Source organism: Macaca nemestrina, chromosome 9, assembly GCF_043159975.1.
Source record: "Macaca nemestrina isolate mMacNem1 chromosome 9, mMacNem.hap1, whole genome shotgun sequence".
Lineage (NCBI taxonomy): Eukaryota > Metazoa > Chordata > Mammalia > Primates > Cercopithecidae > Macaca > Macaca nemestrina.
Window position 1 is genome coordinate 29731566 of NC_092133.1, and position 17235 is coordinate 29748800.

At 42.6% G+C, this 17235-nt stretch overlaps 1 protein-coding gene across 1 annotated transcript in view; it reads left to right on the plus strand.

Moving 5' to 3' along the window:
- Positions 1-16990: 16990 nt before the first annotated feature.
- STN1 (STN1 subunit of CST complex) overlaps positions 16991-17235 on the plus strand; it is a 37236-nt gene continuing 36991 nt past the window's right edge. Inside the window, exon 1 of the mRNA XM_011735443.3 lies at positions 16991-17102. The gene's annotated coding sequence lies outside the window, so the exon portion shown is untranslated. The remainder of the gene's footprint in view (positions 17103-17235) is intronic.

Sequence of the window (17235 nt, forward strand, 5' to 3'; positions counted from 1 at the left end):
TTGTCTGATTACTCTGATGATTGTTTCTTTTGCTGTACAGAAGCTCTTTAGTTTAATTAGATCCCACTTGTCGATTTGTGCTTTTGTTGTCATTGCTTTTGGCACCTTCATCATGAAACCTTTGCCCGTCCCTATGTCCAAAATGGTTTTGCCTAGGTTGTTTTCCAGGGCTTTTATAGTTTTGGGTTTCACAGTTAAGTCTTTAATCCATCTTGATTTAATTCACACCAGTCAGAATGGGTACTGTTAAAAAGTCAAAAAATGACAGATGCTGGTGAGGTTGCGAAGAAAAAGAAATGCTTATACATTGTTGGTGGGAGTGTAAATTATTAGGCAAAAACCACAATTACTTTTTGCACCAACCTAATAGTTCAACAGTGTGCAAAGCAGTGGGGCAATTTCTTAAAGACTTAAAAACAAAACTACTCTTCAATTCAGCAATCCCATTACTGGGTACATACCCAAAAGAATATAAATCATTCTCTCATAAAGACGCACGAACACATATGTTTGTTGCAGCACTATTCACAATAGCAAAGACATGGAATCAACCTAAATGCCCATTAATTATAGACTGGATAGAGAAATTGTGGTCCCTATACACCATGGAATATTATGCAGCTATAAAAAAGAACGAGATCGGCCGGGCGCGGTGGCTCAAGCCTGTAATCCCAGCACTTTGGGAGGCCGAGACGGGCGGATCACGAGGTCAGGAGATCGAGACCATCCTGGCTGACACGGTGAAACCCCATCTCTACTAAAAAATACAAAAAACTAGCCGGGCGAGGTGGCGGGCGCCTGTAGTCCCAGCTACTCAGGAGGCTGAGGCAGGAGAATGGCGTGAACCCGGGAGGCAGAGCTTGCAGTGAGCCGAGATCTGGCCACTGCACTCCAGCCTGGGCGGCAGAGCGAGACTCCGTCTCAAAAAAAAAAAAAAAAAAAAAAAAGAACGAGATCGTGTCCTTTGCAGGAACATGCATGGAGCTAGAGGCCATTATCCTTAGCAAAATAATACAGGAACAGGAAATCAAGTACCACATATGCTCATTTATAAGTGGGAGCTAAATGAATGAGAACTCATGGACACAAAGAGGGGAACAACACACACTGGGGTTCACCGAAGGATGGGAGGGTGGAAGAGGGAGAGAATCAGGAAAAATAACGAATGTGTACTAAGCTTAATACCTGGGTGATGAAATTATCTGTACAACAAACCCCCGTGACACAAGTTTAGCTATGTATCAAACCTGCACATATACCCCTGAACTTAAAATCAAAGTCTAAAAAAAAAACAATAAAATCATATTTTAAGTGATTCAAAAAATTGTGGGGAAAAAACCTCATTTTTCTCATTTTTTAACAACTCCTCCCCACCTTCCTAATTTGTATGGCGATGACTTAGATATGCGACCCAGGTATCAGCTGGGGCCTCCCTGCACATTCCATCCTTGGCTGAGTTTCTCTGGTTTTCTGAAAATTTCCAGATGTACTTAAGTTCTCCATGGTCTTGGAGTTTACACGTCCATATTAGTCTCTGTTTTTACAGCACGTAAATCTGGATGTGAAACTCTACTGCCTCTCACACCCACCCTTCATGGGAGGTACCTCTTCACTAAAGATTTTGAGAGTGGCAGGCCAAGGCGGGCGGATCATCTGAGGTCGGGAGTTCGAGACCAGCCTGACCAACATGGAGACACCCTGTCTCTACTGAAAATACAAAATTAGCCGGGCGTGGTGGCGCATGCCTGTAATCCCAGCTACTGAGGAGGCTGAGGCAGGAGAATCGCTTGAACCCAGGAGGCAGAGGTTCCGGCAAGCCAAGATTGTGCCACTGCACTCTAGCCTGGGTAACAAGAGCAAAATTCCGTCTCAAAACAACAGCCAAAAAGATTTGGGGAGAGCGATGGAGGAGTTTACATGGCAACGCAAATGACTTCAAATGCATAGGCCTGCTGGCTACAAGACAACAAGTGACAGGGCTGCTCTCACTACATCCTGGACCGGCTTCAAAGCCTGGATCAATGCTGGATGTCTTCCCAGTTACCAGCGAAAGGGCTGAAGCAGTATTTCTGAGTGTGGAAGATGCTGCCTCCAGAACCCTACCAGGCATTGTGCTTCCTTTTCAGTAGTGGAGGCATGAAATGCAGACATTTGTCCTTTACTTTGAAGGGGATGTCCCGGGGTAACCCAGGCTCTGTACTGATGTGGCACTGTGTGGCCTAAACATTTCACAGACATGGCAGAGCCCAAGCCTGTGAAGCACAAGTGTCTTATCAAGGCCTCCAATGTACTTGCACTTCTTGCTCACCCAGTATGATTAACATGATATTATTGACATAGTAGATCAATTTGATGTGATGTTCTCTCTAACTTCCAAAATGTATTCTAGCAGTGCAACTGCTAGTGTTTCCTGGGTCCTTGCCAAGGTGAACTCCTACATCATGGGAAAGCGTTCTCTTATCAATGAATTCTTCTTTATCTAACTGTATGCTCTACCTCCCTCGATTATGCATACTCAGGATTGTTAAAAGAAAAACTTTAGACAAATTAAATTTAACAGAGTTTAATTGAGCAAAGTATGATTTGTAAATCAGACAGCCACTTCTCCCCAACTCCGTCTCCCTCCCCTGCCAACCAGAGAGATTTATGGACAGAAAAAGGAAAGTGATGTTCAGAAAATGGAAATGAGGTACAGAAACAGATGGATTGGTTACAGCTCAGTGTTTGCCTTATTTGAATACTGTTCAAACAGTTGGCTGCCTGTGAGTGGTGGAAGTGTGGTTTCTGTGATTGGCTGGGACTCAGCTACTTGTTACAAGAGTAGGTTACAGTCTGTTTACACATCCAGTTAGGCTACAGTTCACTATGTACAGAAAAACCTTTAGGCAGAACTTAAAATATGAGAGAAGGCAGCTTTAGGCTAAACTGAATTTAACATGATCCCTATGTACTCTTCCAGCTTCTGACAACACATGTTGTTCAGGTCCTGCAGCTCCTTCGAAGAATGGTCTCTTTTCTCCCTGAGCAGCTCCTCAATTATGTTGTAACTTCACCCTCATTACTGGTTTGGTGGCAGGATGAAGGGAGACGTTGAGATTCTGTAGGGAAAGAAGTTGTTTTCTTTCAAGGCAAAAAATCTCTGTATTGACTTCAAAAGTAGGAAGTGTTAACCTTTAACCAACCAGGAGAATGGACCCCTTCTGCAGGCCCAGAGAATTCAGAGGAAATCTGGGAAGTCAAAATTTACAAGGACCCCTGCCCATATGTCCTCACCCCAAATCTCAGGATCCCACTCCCTCCCAGCTAGGATTGTGACTTTGACATAGACAGCTCACTAGGATTGAGAATTCTGCCTTCACTGGAGCTCTGCGACTTTTGTTTGTTTGGTTGGTTGGTTTCATTTTTAAGACAGGGTCTTGCTCTGTCATCCAGGCTGGAGTGCACTGGCACGATCACGGATCATGGCAGCCTCAACCTCCTAAGGCCCAAGCAATCCTCCCACCTCACCCTCCCAAGTCGCTGGGACTACAGTCACGTACAACCACACCCAGCTAATTTTGGTGTTTTTTTGTAGAGAGAGGGTTTTGCCATGTTGCCCAGGCTGTTCTGGAATTCCTGAGCTCAAGCAATCCTCCCTCCTCCGTCTCCCAAAGTGCTAGGATTACAGGCATGAGCCCCAGTGCCCAGCCGTGGCTTTCTAATTTAAGTTCTGGGTCTCATCTTCAGGAGGTCCAAACTCTGACTGTAGGAGATGAGAGAGAGTCTCTTGTGCTGCCAAGATCTTCTGGCTTTTACATTCAGCTTGAAATTGGTAGTTTATCACCGGCAACCTTTCATTGTCTCTCTCCAATGCATCGAGAATGGCCAGTAACAACCATGCCATTTTATTGTCCTTAAATCACTGCTTTCCCCAAACCTCTGGATGGGCCTACAACCCATTCCAGTTCACCACTGGTGAAAGTTTCGCCCCACCAGGGACTCCATCTACCACTAGGGAAGGGTTCTCATCACCAGCCAGTCAGCAGCGACCCAGCTTCAAAATCCTATGTTAGAGGCGGCTTCCTAGGACCACTTTACCCCTGTGCCTGCTGTTGTATGTCAGGTTCCTCCTGGCTCTCAGACTCTGAGATTTGCCTGATAGGGAATATTAGAAAATGCTTTCAGGAGCTGAGTCCTGAGGGCGCGAGGGAAGCAGGATTGCACAGAGGGAGAAGTTGAATTGAAGGGCAGTTACAATAGAGGCCTCAGCTGATCCCACAGAAATTTCTGGAGCTGGGATAGTTAATCAGAAATGTCATGCACTAAGGTCTGGGAATGTGTCAACTGGTTACTGTCCCTGAGGGCAGAACATAATTTTGGATGAGATCACCCAACCTTGAAAGTGGCCAGTAAAAGCCCCTTTTTCCTCTACTCAATCCTGCTTCCCTCACCCACCCAGGGCTCAGCTTCTGAAAGCGTTTCCTAATATTCCCCTACAGAGGAACCTCAGAGTCTGAGAGTGGGGAACCGACCTACAGATAGGATGACCAGGAGCAACCAGGACTGAGGAACAGCCTAGGACGTGGGAACATCAGCGTTAAAACTGAACAGTCCCAAGCACACAAGGATGTTTGGTCACTCTAGAACATCTGTCCATAAGCCCTGGCCTTAAAATACACTATAGGGAGCTGCGATTTTGTCAATTATAATTTATCAATAATAATGAATATATGTGGCTGGGTGTGATGGCTCACACCTGTAATCATAACACTTTGGGAGGCCAAGGTAGGAGGATCACTTAAGGCCAGGACTTAAAAACAAGCCTGAGCAACATAGCAAGACTTCGTCCTTTCAAAACATTGAAAAATTAGCTGGGCATAGTGGTACACACTTGTACTCCCATCTGCTGGGCAGACTGAGGTGGGAGGATCTCTTGAGCCTAGCCAGTCAAGGTTATAGTGAGCTGTGATTGCACCACTGCACTCCAGCCTGGGTGATAGAGTAAGACCCTGTCTCTTAAAAAACAAAGCAAAACAAACAACAAAATGAATATATATGAATAGAATATACGTCAGTAGTTAAGATGCTGGGCCACTGGATACATTTTAAGGAGTAGCTCAACTAAAAAATGCTGCTAGAAGATTTGTGATTATTTGACTATATTTGATTTGTAATATTTAGTGAATCATTGAGTAGGAATATTAACATGTCTTAGATTATGTCCCTGACATAAAAATGGAGTAGAAGTTGCTGAAACAAGGCCAAGGAAACAAGTTGCAAGGAAATAAAAGATAACATCAAAAAAACTAGAAGCATCAAAGGCATCAGGTTGGCTAGCAACAGCATCAGAACCACCTGGGTCTCTTACTGCAAATGCAGAGTCCCACCAGCAGAAATAACCCGATTTGGTGGCTCCAAGATCGGGACAGGGGGCCACTGGAGGCTTCCTTTTTAACAAGTTCCATAGAAGATACTAATGCAAGTGACACCACATCTCACTCTAAGAGGCACTGCAGTGTTTCTACCATCTATTTTCTTTTAGCCCATTGATTAATCACCAATTATGTTAAGTTTTAGCAAGTTAGGTTGCCAGAAAAAATACAGAACACCTAGTTAAATTTGCATTTCAGATGAACAACAAACAGCTTTTTAGTATGTCTCATGGAACCATAAAATATTAATAATACAAAAACATAATATGCTATAATAGTAAGGTAATGCTAGAATATGAATAATACTGTTATAAATTAAATGATCACATCAAATAGACATAAATAAGTAATTATAATAAATATAATAGAAGCGTTTGGTAAGAAGAAACTATTCATTGTTTACCTGAAATTCAAATGTAACTGAACCTCCTGCATTTTGATTTGCTAAATCTGCCAGCCCTGCTATCAAGGGAATTTTCAAACAGACACAAAAATAGAAAGAAAGTAGAATAGACCCACATGTAACCATCCCTCTGCTTGAATAATTATCAACATTTTGCTCCAGTTATTTTTTATTGAACTTTTATGCTTATCCCCCATGCTGTGGAGGACATAGAAAAAAATGATGTTCTTAAGTAGCTTATCCTTAAGTTGGGGAACATGGTCCACATTCCTGAAATAACTATTGAAGAAATAGGTGCTGAAGTGTATGACGCTGACTGTAAGTTCCACAGGAGTTCGGGGAAGAGAGCATCAGCCAGTGTTGACTGGGGTGGTCTTGGCTGAGGGGAGGCGGGAGTGGAGATTGTGTTAGGCCTGATAAAGTCTGTGTAGATAAAGAGATGATTAAGCAGGCTTTCCAGGTGGTAGATGAGGTAACCAGGATAACCAGGCTGTATTCACTCTGGCTCTATAAAAAAAATCTCTCTCTCCATTTGAAAGCACTTACCGCACCCGGACCCTCCGCCCCACCCCTGTGCTTCACACTTTAATCATCTCGGCCCAGAGCAGCTGTCACCCATCAGGCTAATATACATCAAGCACTACTGCAAATTACATCATCAGAACCGATTAGCTCTTGAACATGTCAGCATAATAGCGCTTCGATCTTCTCTGGGTGACTCGTTAATTAACCTCTGAAATATGCTGTCTTTGACATCATTGGGGAGTTAAATTTTTCCTAGATTGAAAGTAGCCCTGGGGAAAATTATAAGTTGATAAGAGAAAGAAAATTCATTCAGTCACGCAGCTTTATGCTAATGCTCATGAAACATCATGGCTACTTGAATTTATAGGCATGTGAAAGGAAAATAAATCTCAGGACCCCCAAATCACTAAACCAAAGGGAAAAGTCAAACTGGGAACTGCGTAGGGCAAACCTGCCTCGAGTTCTACTCCTCGATAAGATAGCTGCAAAGATGAAAAAGGTATACACATCCCTTACAATTTGCCCACAAGGAAATTCCTTGTGGACAAAGGACCGACAGAACTCAGTCATTCCTCTGTTCATGTAAGACAAATGCATATCTGATTGCTACCTTTGGCCTATTGTTTCACTAAGCCAGACTAAGGCCCAAGTGACTATTCCTGTAAATTGCTGTATTCAGTGAAAGGCTCATCAGAAACTCAAAAGAATGCAACCATTTTTCCTTTATCTACCTGTGACCTGGAAGCCCCCACCCCACTTCAAGTTGTCTTGCCTTTCTGGACCGAACTAATGTACGTCTTACATATATTGATTGATGTTCGGTGTCATCCTAAAATGTAAAATACCAGGCTGTGCCCCAACCACCTTGGGCACATGTCTTCAGGACTCCTGGGGCCATGTCACGAGTGCATCCTTAACCTTGGCAGAATAAACTTCCTAAATTGATTGAGACTTGTCTCAGATACTCTTTGGTTTACAAGGCACGTGTTGAAAAATAAAGCTAAGTACAAAATGATGCTCTGTGTCTTCTCTGGAATCACATTAACATTTAACATGATCAGTTTTTTGTTTTTTGTTTTTGTTTTTGGGACGGAGTCTCGCTATGTTGCCAGGCTGGAGTGCAGAGGTGCGATCTCGGCTTACTGAAACCTCCGCCTCCTGGGTTCAAGGGATTCCTCCGCGTTAGCCTCCCGAGTAGCTGGGATTACAGGCATGTGCCACCACACCCAGCTAATTTTTGTACTTTTAGTAGAGACGGGGTTTCACCATGTTGGCCAGGATGGTCTCAATCTCCTGACCTCGTGAAAAATGATCAGTTTTTCTATACAAGTGATAAGAAGGCAAAATGTGGGGTCTTACACATTCACACACTCACTTCTGAATTCCTCTCAACTTTAAATGTAACTGTAAATACTAAGAAGAATGCAAACTTGAAAAAAATACTTTATTGAAATATAATATAGCTACAGATCAAGAAACACAAAATAACCAGTAGCCCCACAAGCTCTCTTCATGCTCCTTTGAAGTCAACACCCTTCATCAAAGGGTAATTGATTTCTTGACTTCTAATAGCATAGAACAGCTTTGACTGATTTTGTACTTCATATAAATGGAATCATATGATATGTACTGTCTTCTGTGTTTGCCTTCTTTCATTCCACATCACAGTTGAGAGATTTAAGAGATATAGCTTTTGTAATTAATATATACTCAACATTTAAAAAACTGGAGCTGGGTGTGGTGTTTCAGGCCTGTAGTTGCAACACCTGGAGAGGCCAAGATGGGAGGATCACTTGCACCTAGGAGTTTAAGACCAGCCAGAGCAACATAGTGAGACCCCATCTCTACCAAAATTTTTAAAAAAAAATTGGAAAACATCACTTTAGATTACTTTTAAAATTGTATGTATGGGCTGGGCGTGGTGGCTCACACCTGTAATCCCAACACTTTGAGAGGCTGAGGTGGGCAGATCATGAGGTCAAGAGATAGAGACCATCCTGGCCAACGTGGTGGTGAAACCCCTTCTCTACTAAAAATACAAAAATTAGCTGGGTATGGTGGCGGGCGCCTATAATTCCAGCTACTCGGCAGGCTGAGGCAGGAGAATCACTTGAACCCAGGAGGCAGAGGTTGCAGTGAGCCAAGATCATGCCACTGCACTCCAGCCTGTTGACAGAGCAAGACTCCATCTAAAAAAAAAAAAAAAAAAAATTGTATACATATCTATACACAATTTATTTGACCAAAATTATAAACTTTTATAAATGTCCTGCCTAAAAAGAAAAGTTATTTTTTCTTTTTGACATTTTTATTAATTCGTTTATCCTGGCCTATTATAATGATTATTAATCCAATTTCTCCAAAACTTAATCCTTACCCAGCTCCAAATGCCTTACAATCTTTGTAGCATCTTTATGAGAAGAGAAATATAAGAATAACACAAAGGTGTTTTCCAGCTGGTGGACTCACTAGCAGCTGGTGGCCACTAGGGAGGTCGATGTGCTGCCAGCTCTGCCACTGTAAGGACATCTGTCATCTGTCAGAGCAATACTCTGGGACTTTCTCAGAAGAGTGCATGTGCATCAAGACTTGGTTGATTGTTTCCATTCACTTAATTATAAGCCTGAGTCCAGTTTTTTAAAAAAAGGGTCCAGTTTAAAAAAAAAGTGATCACCCATCACATAAACCACTAGTAACCATGGGAAATTCCAAAGTTGGCAAGACATTGTGATTTATGACTTAAATGACCAGGCATAATGTAGAACGCAGGCAACTGTCACATAGATTTTTACACCATAAACTCCAGAAACCATGCCCAGTGTTGCCCTGTGATACAGGCTTTCTAAAAAAATTCTTTGATTTTCTTTTTAATTTTAAAAATTGTGTTAAAATACATGTAACATAAAATTTACCATCTTAACCATTTTAAGCATACAGTTCGGTGGTATTAAGTATATTCATATTATTGTGCAATTATGACTGCCATCCATCTCCAGAACTCTTCATTTTGCAAAACTGAAACTCTTTACCCATTAATCAGTAACTCCTCATCCCCACTACCCCAGCCCCTGACAACCATCTTTCCACTTTCTTCAAGATGCAGATTTTTAAAGCACAAAATGCAGAGTTCTCTTGTGTACTCAATCCAGTCTCTTGGGACACAAATTTTCCTTAATTAAAGTCATTCTCTGCTCTCTGGAATGAACCCTAGCCCATTACCTCCTGTCCTTTTCATCTTTGCAAGGGTCATTATCCTTTGGTCAAGTTCCTGCCATTTGGGCAGGAAGAAGGAGCTATTTGACTTACATGTAAGGACCCAAGTAGCCCTCTTGGTGCAGTGGGCAGCACTGTCAGTCTCATAAGTGTAAGGACCTAGATGGTATCTCAACCTCAGCCATCTCTCCCTTTCATGTCTGCTTCTTCTCATTCCAAGAATGCAAATTGCACCCTGGTTCACCTGGGGCCTTCTGCTGACATAGGAATCTCCTTCAAAGTCTATGAGGCAAGCTGGGCTGTGAGTAACTGTTATCTACAACTAGGCAGTTTGTGACTTTGTTCTACAATTTAGTCCTTCACTCCTTAAATTATTGAGCCACCTTAATTCCCTTGACCAAATGGACTTGCTATTAACTAAAAGCTATATCATTAATAACTTCTAGTTGTGGGTGATAGTGAAGATCAGCAAATCATCTTGCCAAAATGCAAACATAAAACTGGACAAAACTGACCAAAACAACCATTGCAGAACTCTGAGATCAAAGGCACACGACAGTCTGAAAAGCAGTTATGCTTAAAAATGACTGAACTCCAGGTAAGAACAGTGAGCATCTAATGCATTTGACCTGGGGCTTCTCTCATTCCTCTTGCTGCCCCCAGCTTGATTAATGTAGATGTTCTATCTGGCAGGGCAAGATGTCAGTGCAAGCAGCACCTCTACCACAGTCAAAGGGGCTCATTCAATTTGGAGTACCCATTCCTAAAGGGAGAAATGAAGAGCACGGACGTAATAGTTATACAGATTATTATAAAATCATCTATAATAATTTTCTTCTCATTTCTTATCTAACTTTTTTCAAACACATGAGATTGTATTAAGCAATAAGTACAACATTGTATTGCTGTGTTTATAACATATAGATGTAAAATATATGAAAACAATAGCACAAAGAAGGAGGGAGGGATAGAAGAATAGTGAAGCAAAACTTTTATGTTTTTCAGGAATTAAGTTAGTATTAATCTGAAGTACATTACTGTAAATTAAGATATATATTGTAATTCTTAGACTACAATCTCTGAGAAATAACTAAAACTTTTTTTTCAAAATTCAGAGTAATTCAAATTTTACCCTAAAGATATTTAATACAAAAGAAAAGAAAAAAGGAAAGCAATCAAGGATTAACGAATTAATAAAAAAGAAAGTTGACATATAGAAAACAAATAGAAAAATAGCAAATATATATCTAACCGTATCAACAATTACATTAAATATGAATGGTCTAAATACCCCAATCAAAATGCAGAGATTATTAGACTGGATAAAAAAACAAAAGCCAACTATATGATATCTATAAGAGGCTTAGATTCAAAAACACAACTAGATTGAAAGTAAGAGGATGGAAAAAGATACACCATTCAAAGAGTAACTATTAGAGGACTGAAATGGTTATATTAATATCAGACAAAACAGACTTTAAAACTAGAAATATTACTAGAGACAAAGAGGAACATTTCGTAACAATAAGAGTCAGTACATGAGAAAGACATAACAATTAGAAATATATGTGCCTTTAACAACTAAGCTCAAAATACATAAAGTAAAACTGACACCTATCTCAGAGATAACTCATATGAAGGAGGGGGAAAAGTTGCTGTCCTCTGATTACTCCAACTCAGGGCCCCCACTTAATGCTGCTAAATTATACAGCATTTATCATGACATATTGTATTTGTCTGTTTACTTGTTTGGCTCGCCTGGAGCCTTTTTTCCTTCTGTATGCCCAGGATAAAGTAATGTTTTCAGTCTGCCCAGCAGATATAGAACAGTTGACTTTTGTAATCAATTAATTAATAAGTGAATGGTATCCTAGGCAGACGGGGAGAAGCAAAAGACAGCGTGGCATATTGTAGGAACTGTAAGTTGTTCCAAATAACTTCAGTTGTGTATTCCAATGTGAACTACTGTATTTAAACTATTCATTGGATTTAAGTCCAAACTTATTTGGCCGAACTTTCATCGATATTTTGAGGATGTATTCTTTAGGACAGCATTGGAGAGATGATGGCCTGAAGTGTAGGATGGCTATGAGGGGCTGATGGGAGATGAGCCTGGAGAGGCCAGGCCAGGAGGAACTTGGTAGGAAATGCTGAGAGATTTGAACTTTGTTCTGCAGACCACATAAAGCCATTGAAGTATTTCAGACAAGGGAGTAACATAGTTTAATTTTCACTTTATAAGGCTCACCTTGGCAGTAGCATAGATGATGAATTGGAAGAAAGCCAGGCTAAAGGCAGAGAAACTAGTTGGAAGGTAGGGTCAGTAACCCAGGTAATAAATGATAAAAGCCTGGGCTCAAGTTATGGCAATGGGAACAGGGAAGAGAAGCTAAGTTAAGAAAACACATTTAGAAAACAGAACTGACAGGTCTTCATGACTAATTACATTGTAGGGCAAAAGAGAGGGAGGTGTCCTTGAAACATTCCAGGTTTCTGACTTAGACAATCGGCAGGTGGTGGTGACATTCATCCTGACTGAGAAGGGAGAAACGGGGAAGAGGTTTACTTTGAGGTACCCAGGAGAGTCCAGTTGGAAATTCACATGGGGGACTCAGGACAGTGTTCTGGGCTAGATGTGAAGAGTTGAGAGTCACAAGAAGATTGTTTCCATTGAAGTCATAGGTTTGGATAAGGCCACTCAGAGAAAGTACATAGGGTAAGACGGGAAATGAGCAGGAGATTGAACCTTGGGGAACATCAACATGTAAGAGATAAACAACAGAAGAGGACACTGAGAAGGAAGAAACAGAGGTAATAGAAGGGAAACCTTAAAGGTGAAAAAACCCATTAGGAAGCCAAGGTGGGACAGAGAGAAAATATGTCAAATCAACATCAAAAACTAGTAAATCAGGAAAAAAAAAAGATACAGAATGATAAGGAAAGAAAAGTATTCATTGAATTTGAATCTGCTAAGGTTATTGTGAGTCTTAGGAAAGCAATGTCAGTCAAGTGGTGGGCTGTGGTGGGGTGGGTTGAAGACCAAAATAAGCCAAATTATGGTAGGTTGAATTAGAGACCCACCACAGAGGAGTGTAGATGGGAAGCATTTAGGACTCTTCCAAGGAGCTTTTCTTTGAAAGGAGATGAGAGTGAGCTGGAGGGCAGTAGTTAAAGGGGAGAAGGGGGTCTTCAGAGGAGGTATTTTTGGAAAGTTTGGATGAGGTTAAAGAGAGCAGGAGAGCATGCTTATGGGCCAAGGGGAAGCCAGAGAGAGAGGGAGGATGACATCATAGGGGATTGAGCAAGGTTGCTAAGGAGGCAGAAAGACAAGTGATACAGATGAGGCCCACTGCTTTAGACCCAGAAATGTTTTCTTATTCTAGTTTCTTCACCACCAGTTGATGAATATCCGTAAGACACAATTTTTAGGATAGATTTAGTAAATTGGATTGAGAACACTTCTTACACATTTTTGTACCCCCTACCATAGTACGTTAGATATGGCAGGTATACCTACAATTCTCTTTTATTTTTTTGAGACAGAGTCTTGCTCTGTTGTCCAGGCTAGCATGCAGTGGCATAACTACAGCTCACTGCAAGTTCGGATTCCTGGGCTCAAGCGACCTTCCCACCTCAGCCTCCTGAGTAGCTGGGACTACAGGTGTGCACCACCACGCCCTGCTGATATTTTTCTTTTTTGTGGACATGGGGTTTCTCTATGTTCCCCAGGCTGGTCTTGAACTCTTGGGCTCAAGCAATCCTCCCTCCTTGGCCTCTCAAAGTATTGAGATTATAGGGGTAAGCCACCACATCCAGCCTGACTACAATTTTTAAATTCATTAAATCATTCCTCTGATGAATAATTAACAACCCCCGTTGTTTACAGGGAATACAGGTAGAAGCTAGCTCAAGTCCTTCAGAATTTGGCTAAAATCTTGGCCTCCAGCTGGCTTCCACTGCAGCCTCCCTCTCCAGTCAGTTGTGTTGGCAGTGTTGGCTCCCTCTGCTGTGTTGGCTTGCCCAGGAACATGACTCGCCCATCCTTCTGCCTTTGCCCTGCTCCCACTCCATCACTGTATCACAGTACCCTTTTCACATAGAGTAAGACTAAGACTAAAATCCAAACCAACCATGGCCTACAAAGTTCCTTGGATCTGCCTCCTGCCTATCTCTCCATTGCATATGCAACCACTCTCCCCACTCTCTCTTCTATTCCTTGAACAGGAAAGCATTTTGCTGTCTCCACACAGTGGCCCTTGCTTTGACTGCTGCCTAAAATGCTCTTTGCTTAGCTCTGTGTGGCTGGCTTTTTTACCCTTCAGGTCTCAACCTGACGTCACTTCATCTAAGCACTGAGAACAATTTGTTTATTGTCCTTCCACTTTCCCCCGACAGAATGGAAGCTCCATAAGGGCTGGAACCCCAACCCCACTGTCTTGTCTCTTATCCTCAATGTCTATTACAGTGCTTGACAAATGCCTTTAAAATATGCTTCATGAATGAAGCATGAATGAATGAACAGCTCCTCCATAATCTCAACACCTAGCTTAAATCCCACCTCCATAGTAAATATGAATAATAGCTGACATTTATTTAGTGCTTACCTTGTTCCAGTGTTTACATATATTATCTCACTTAATGAGGCCCCTCCATTTACCTCCTGTAACTCATACAGTAATTACCCATGCTACTCCTTTCATATTGAATCACAATTTAGCCTCTTACTTTGCTATTTAATATATTACATGCATCACTCTTTTTACTCCGGTGGCATAATTACTGCTCCTCCACAGCCCAGTGCCAAAGCACACAGAGAGAGCTCAAGATATGCTGAATGACTGAAGATGTCCCCGCCCCCTGCCTGCCATCCCTGGGGTTATATTAGTAACATAAAAAAATGTTGAGAGATTATTTTTATCATGTCAAAGATAAGCACAGTCAGACTTTAGTTAAAGCAGTGAAAACACTACTGAATAACTATTGACAGTAGGGGAAAGAGCTGAGTTCCCTTCAGATTCATAGAGAGGTCACCAGGCTTTTTAAAGAGAAAATGAACTGGGGGGCAGTGGGGCAGGGAAGAATTGCAGGTGCTTAAGAAGAGTCTGCAAAGTGAAAAAATTACAAAAAATGGGAAGGGAGGGGACCAGTCCATATGAGACCCATCTAGGCTTGCTAACTGGTGCTTATTGGAGTTAGGCTCCTACCCTGCCAACAGAGGCTAGGAGACAAGGCCTTGTCTTCAGGTGTTCGCTGGAACAAACAGTAAATTCTTTTGGCAGCCTTGAGTTTTCTCAGGCAGGCACTTTAAAGGGATCTAGGGTCATTCCAGGAATGTAGCCTTGAGCTGTTTGAAACTATGTAGCACTTGTTCATGTCTTTATAGGCCAAAGTTGAGGACAAATTGAGAAGAGGACTCAAGGAGCCCAACTAGAGTTTGGTCAAAGAGAGAATCTTTTGTCAACTGTAAACTCCAAACAGAAAATCTAATCCACTTTGCAAGTGGACAAACTCAATTCCACCTGTAAAGATGTCAAAAATGTTTAAAACATGATAGTTTGAGCTTTGAGGTATGAGATATCCAGTTCAATCCCCTCATTTTCCAGAAGAATTTGTTTAAAACCTTAACTTTTTAGAAAGAATTGTCCATTCTGTCACAAATGCTTCAAAACCAAGTTTACAAGTTTCACATTGAGAAGCTATAAGAATGGGTTCCTAGCATTACATCTTAACTGCTGGGTTTTGAAATATATGCTTTGCAGTGTTGCAGAATTCCAGTTGGAGGAGCCCTGCAGTGTTGAGGATTTTAGGAGTCCCTTCATACGTGTCCAGGCGGTGGCTTGGGGAACCTGAAATCTGTGTTGATGGAGACAAAAGGGAAGAGGATCCTCCCAAATTCCTCTAAATGCTTCTGCAGCCTGGAAATTCTGTTCTACATTTCATATTAGGTTCCAACCTACTCCTTCAGGTTTGGGGCTCAGATCAAAAGGAACACCCCTTAGGAATCCTCCCTTCATTGCAAAAGATGACGTTGGGACATTCTGCTCTGCTTATACCACCTGGGTGTGGTCCTTCCCAAGGCTGGCAGTAAGTGTGGCGTCCGGAAGGGCTCTTATATCCAACACTCTACTCTGGAGAGCCATGAGCATTATTTCTGAAATCATCTCAGGCTCTGACACCCAATAGTGATTTCCTCCTTTGGGTTTCACGCTGGAGCAGATGTGTACAGTCAGGAAAATGTCACCCAACCTGTCTCTCCCCATCTGGCAGGTCAGCAGGAAGCACCTGTCCTACTGGGTATGTTTTTGTTACAAGGGCCACCCTCCTATAAGAGCAGGTATCTTCTCTCTCTCTCTCTCTCTTTCTTTGAGGCGGAGTCTCACACTGTCGCCTGGGCTGGAGTGCAATGGCCCAATCTCAGCTCATTGCAACCGCTGTCTCCCAGGTTCACGCGATTCTCCTGCCTCAGCCTCCCGAGTAGCTGGGATTGCAGGCACACACCACCACACTCGGCTAATTTTTGTACTTTTAGTAAAGACAGGGTTGGTTTCCGTATGTTGGCCAGCCTGGTCTTGAACTCCTGACCTCGTGATCTGCCCGCCTCGGCCTCACAAAGGCTTGAGCCACTGCAACCAGCTGGTGTCTTCTCTTATTGAATCTTAAACCGTACATCCCCTACTGTTCATTGCAGTAGAATCTGGGCAACGTATTTTACCAAGGACTCTTTTTTGAGCTTCTTAAATGGCCGGGGAGGTAATTAAATCCCATGGGTCTAATGACACACACATTTTCCATTCTAGCGGCTCCAAGTTCCTTCTCTGATAAATAGTTTAGCAATTATCTCTTTGGCCACTACCTGCCTCCCCCGGGAATGGTCTGCCAGGGTGATCTGTACTCCCCTGCCATTTTCCAGAGTCTCTGTAAATTAGGAAGAATTCCTGATGTCTCGAGTAACGTAGCTCTTTATGGGAGTGGAACGTGGCTCTCTTTCCTCACTTTCAAATAGAAATTCTGGAGACTAAGCACCATCAAGGTAGCCATGATTTACCAAAATGCCAGCTTTTCAAAGTTCTTAAGTGCACAACCTTCCAGACTGTAGACCGAACAAGGGGAAAGGAGACAAAATGTATTGTCATGATTTTGCACGGCTAGTCTCTGGCAGAGTCAAGACCTCACATTCACTTGAGGGCTCAAATTTAGATAGTGACATCTCCAAGTGAAACTACAGAGTCCTAAGTGTGTGTGTCAGGTCACTTGCCAACTGGAAATGAACATTTAAAATATGTCACAATGCACTCGTGGCACGGCTTACTTTTTGTCTGTTTTACATATCAGGTATCAAAAAGAAAAATAGTCTGATCCTGCCCCAACCTCTAGAAGGCCCAGGTTCAGGGTCCCGCCACCAGCGGGAGGAGGGGTGAAAGGTGACTAGAAGGGCGGCGTCAGAACTGCAGGAATTTCAAGGTCGGCTCCCAGGCCTCAGCGGTGGAGGCTAGGACGAAGGCGGGGGCTGCAGCGCTGTCTGAGCCAAAAGTACGCCGCGCTGAGGCTGGGTACGGAACGGGGCGGGGCTTCGGCTTGATAGGGCCGAGCGGATGGTAGGGCCGCGGCGGGATGAGGCGGGGCTTCGGGTGGGACGGGGCGGGACTTCGGGAGAGATGGGGAGGAGCCGTGGCGAGGCGCTGC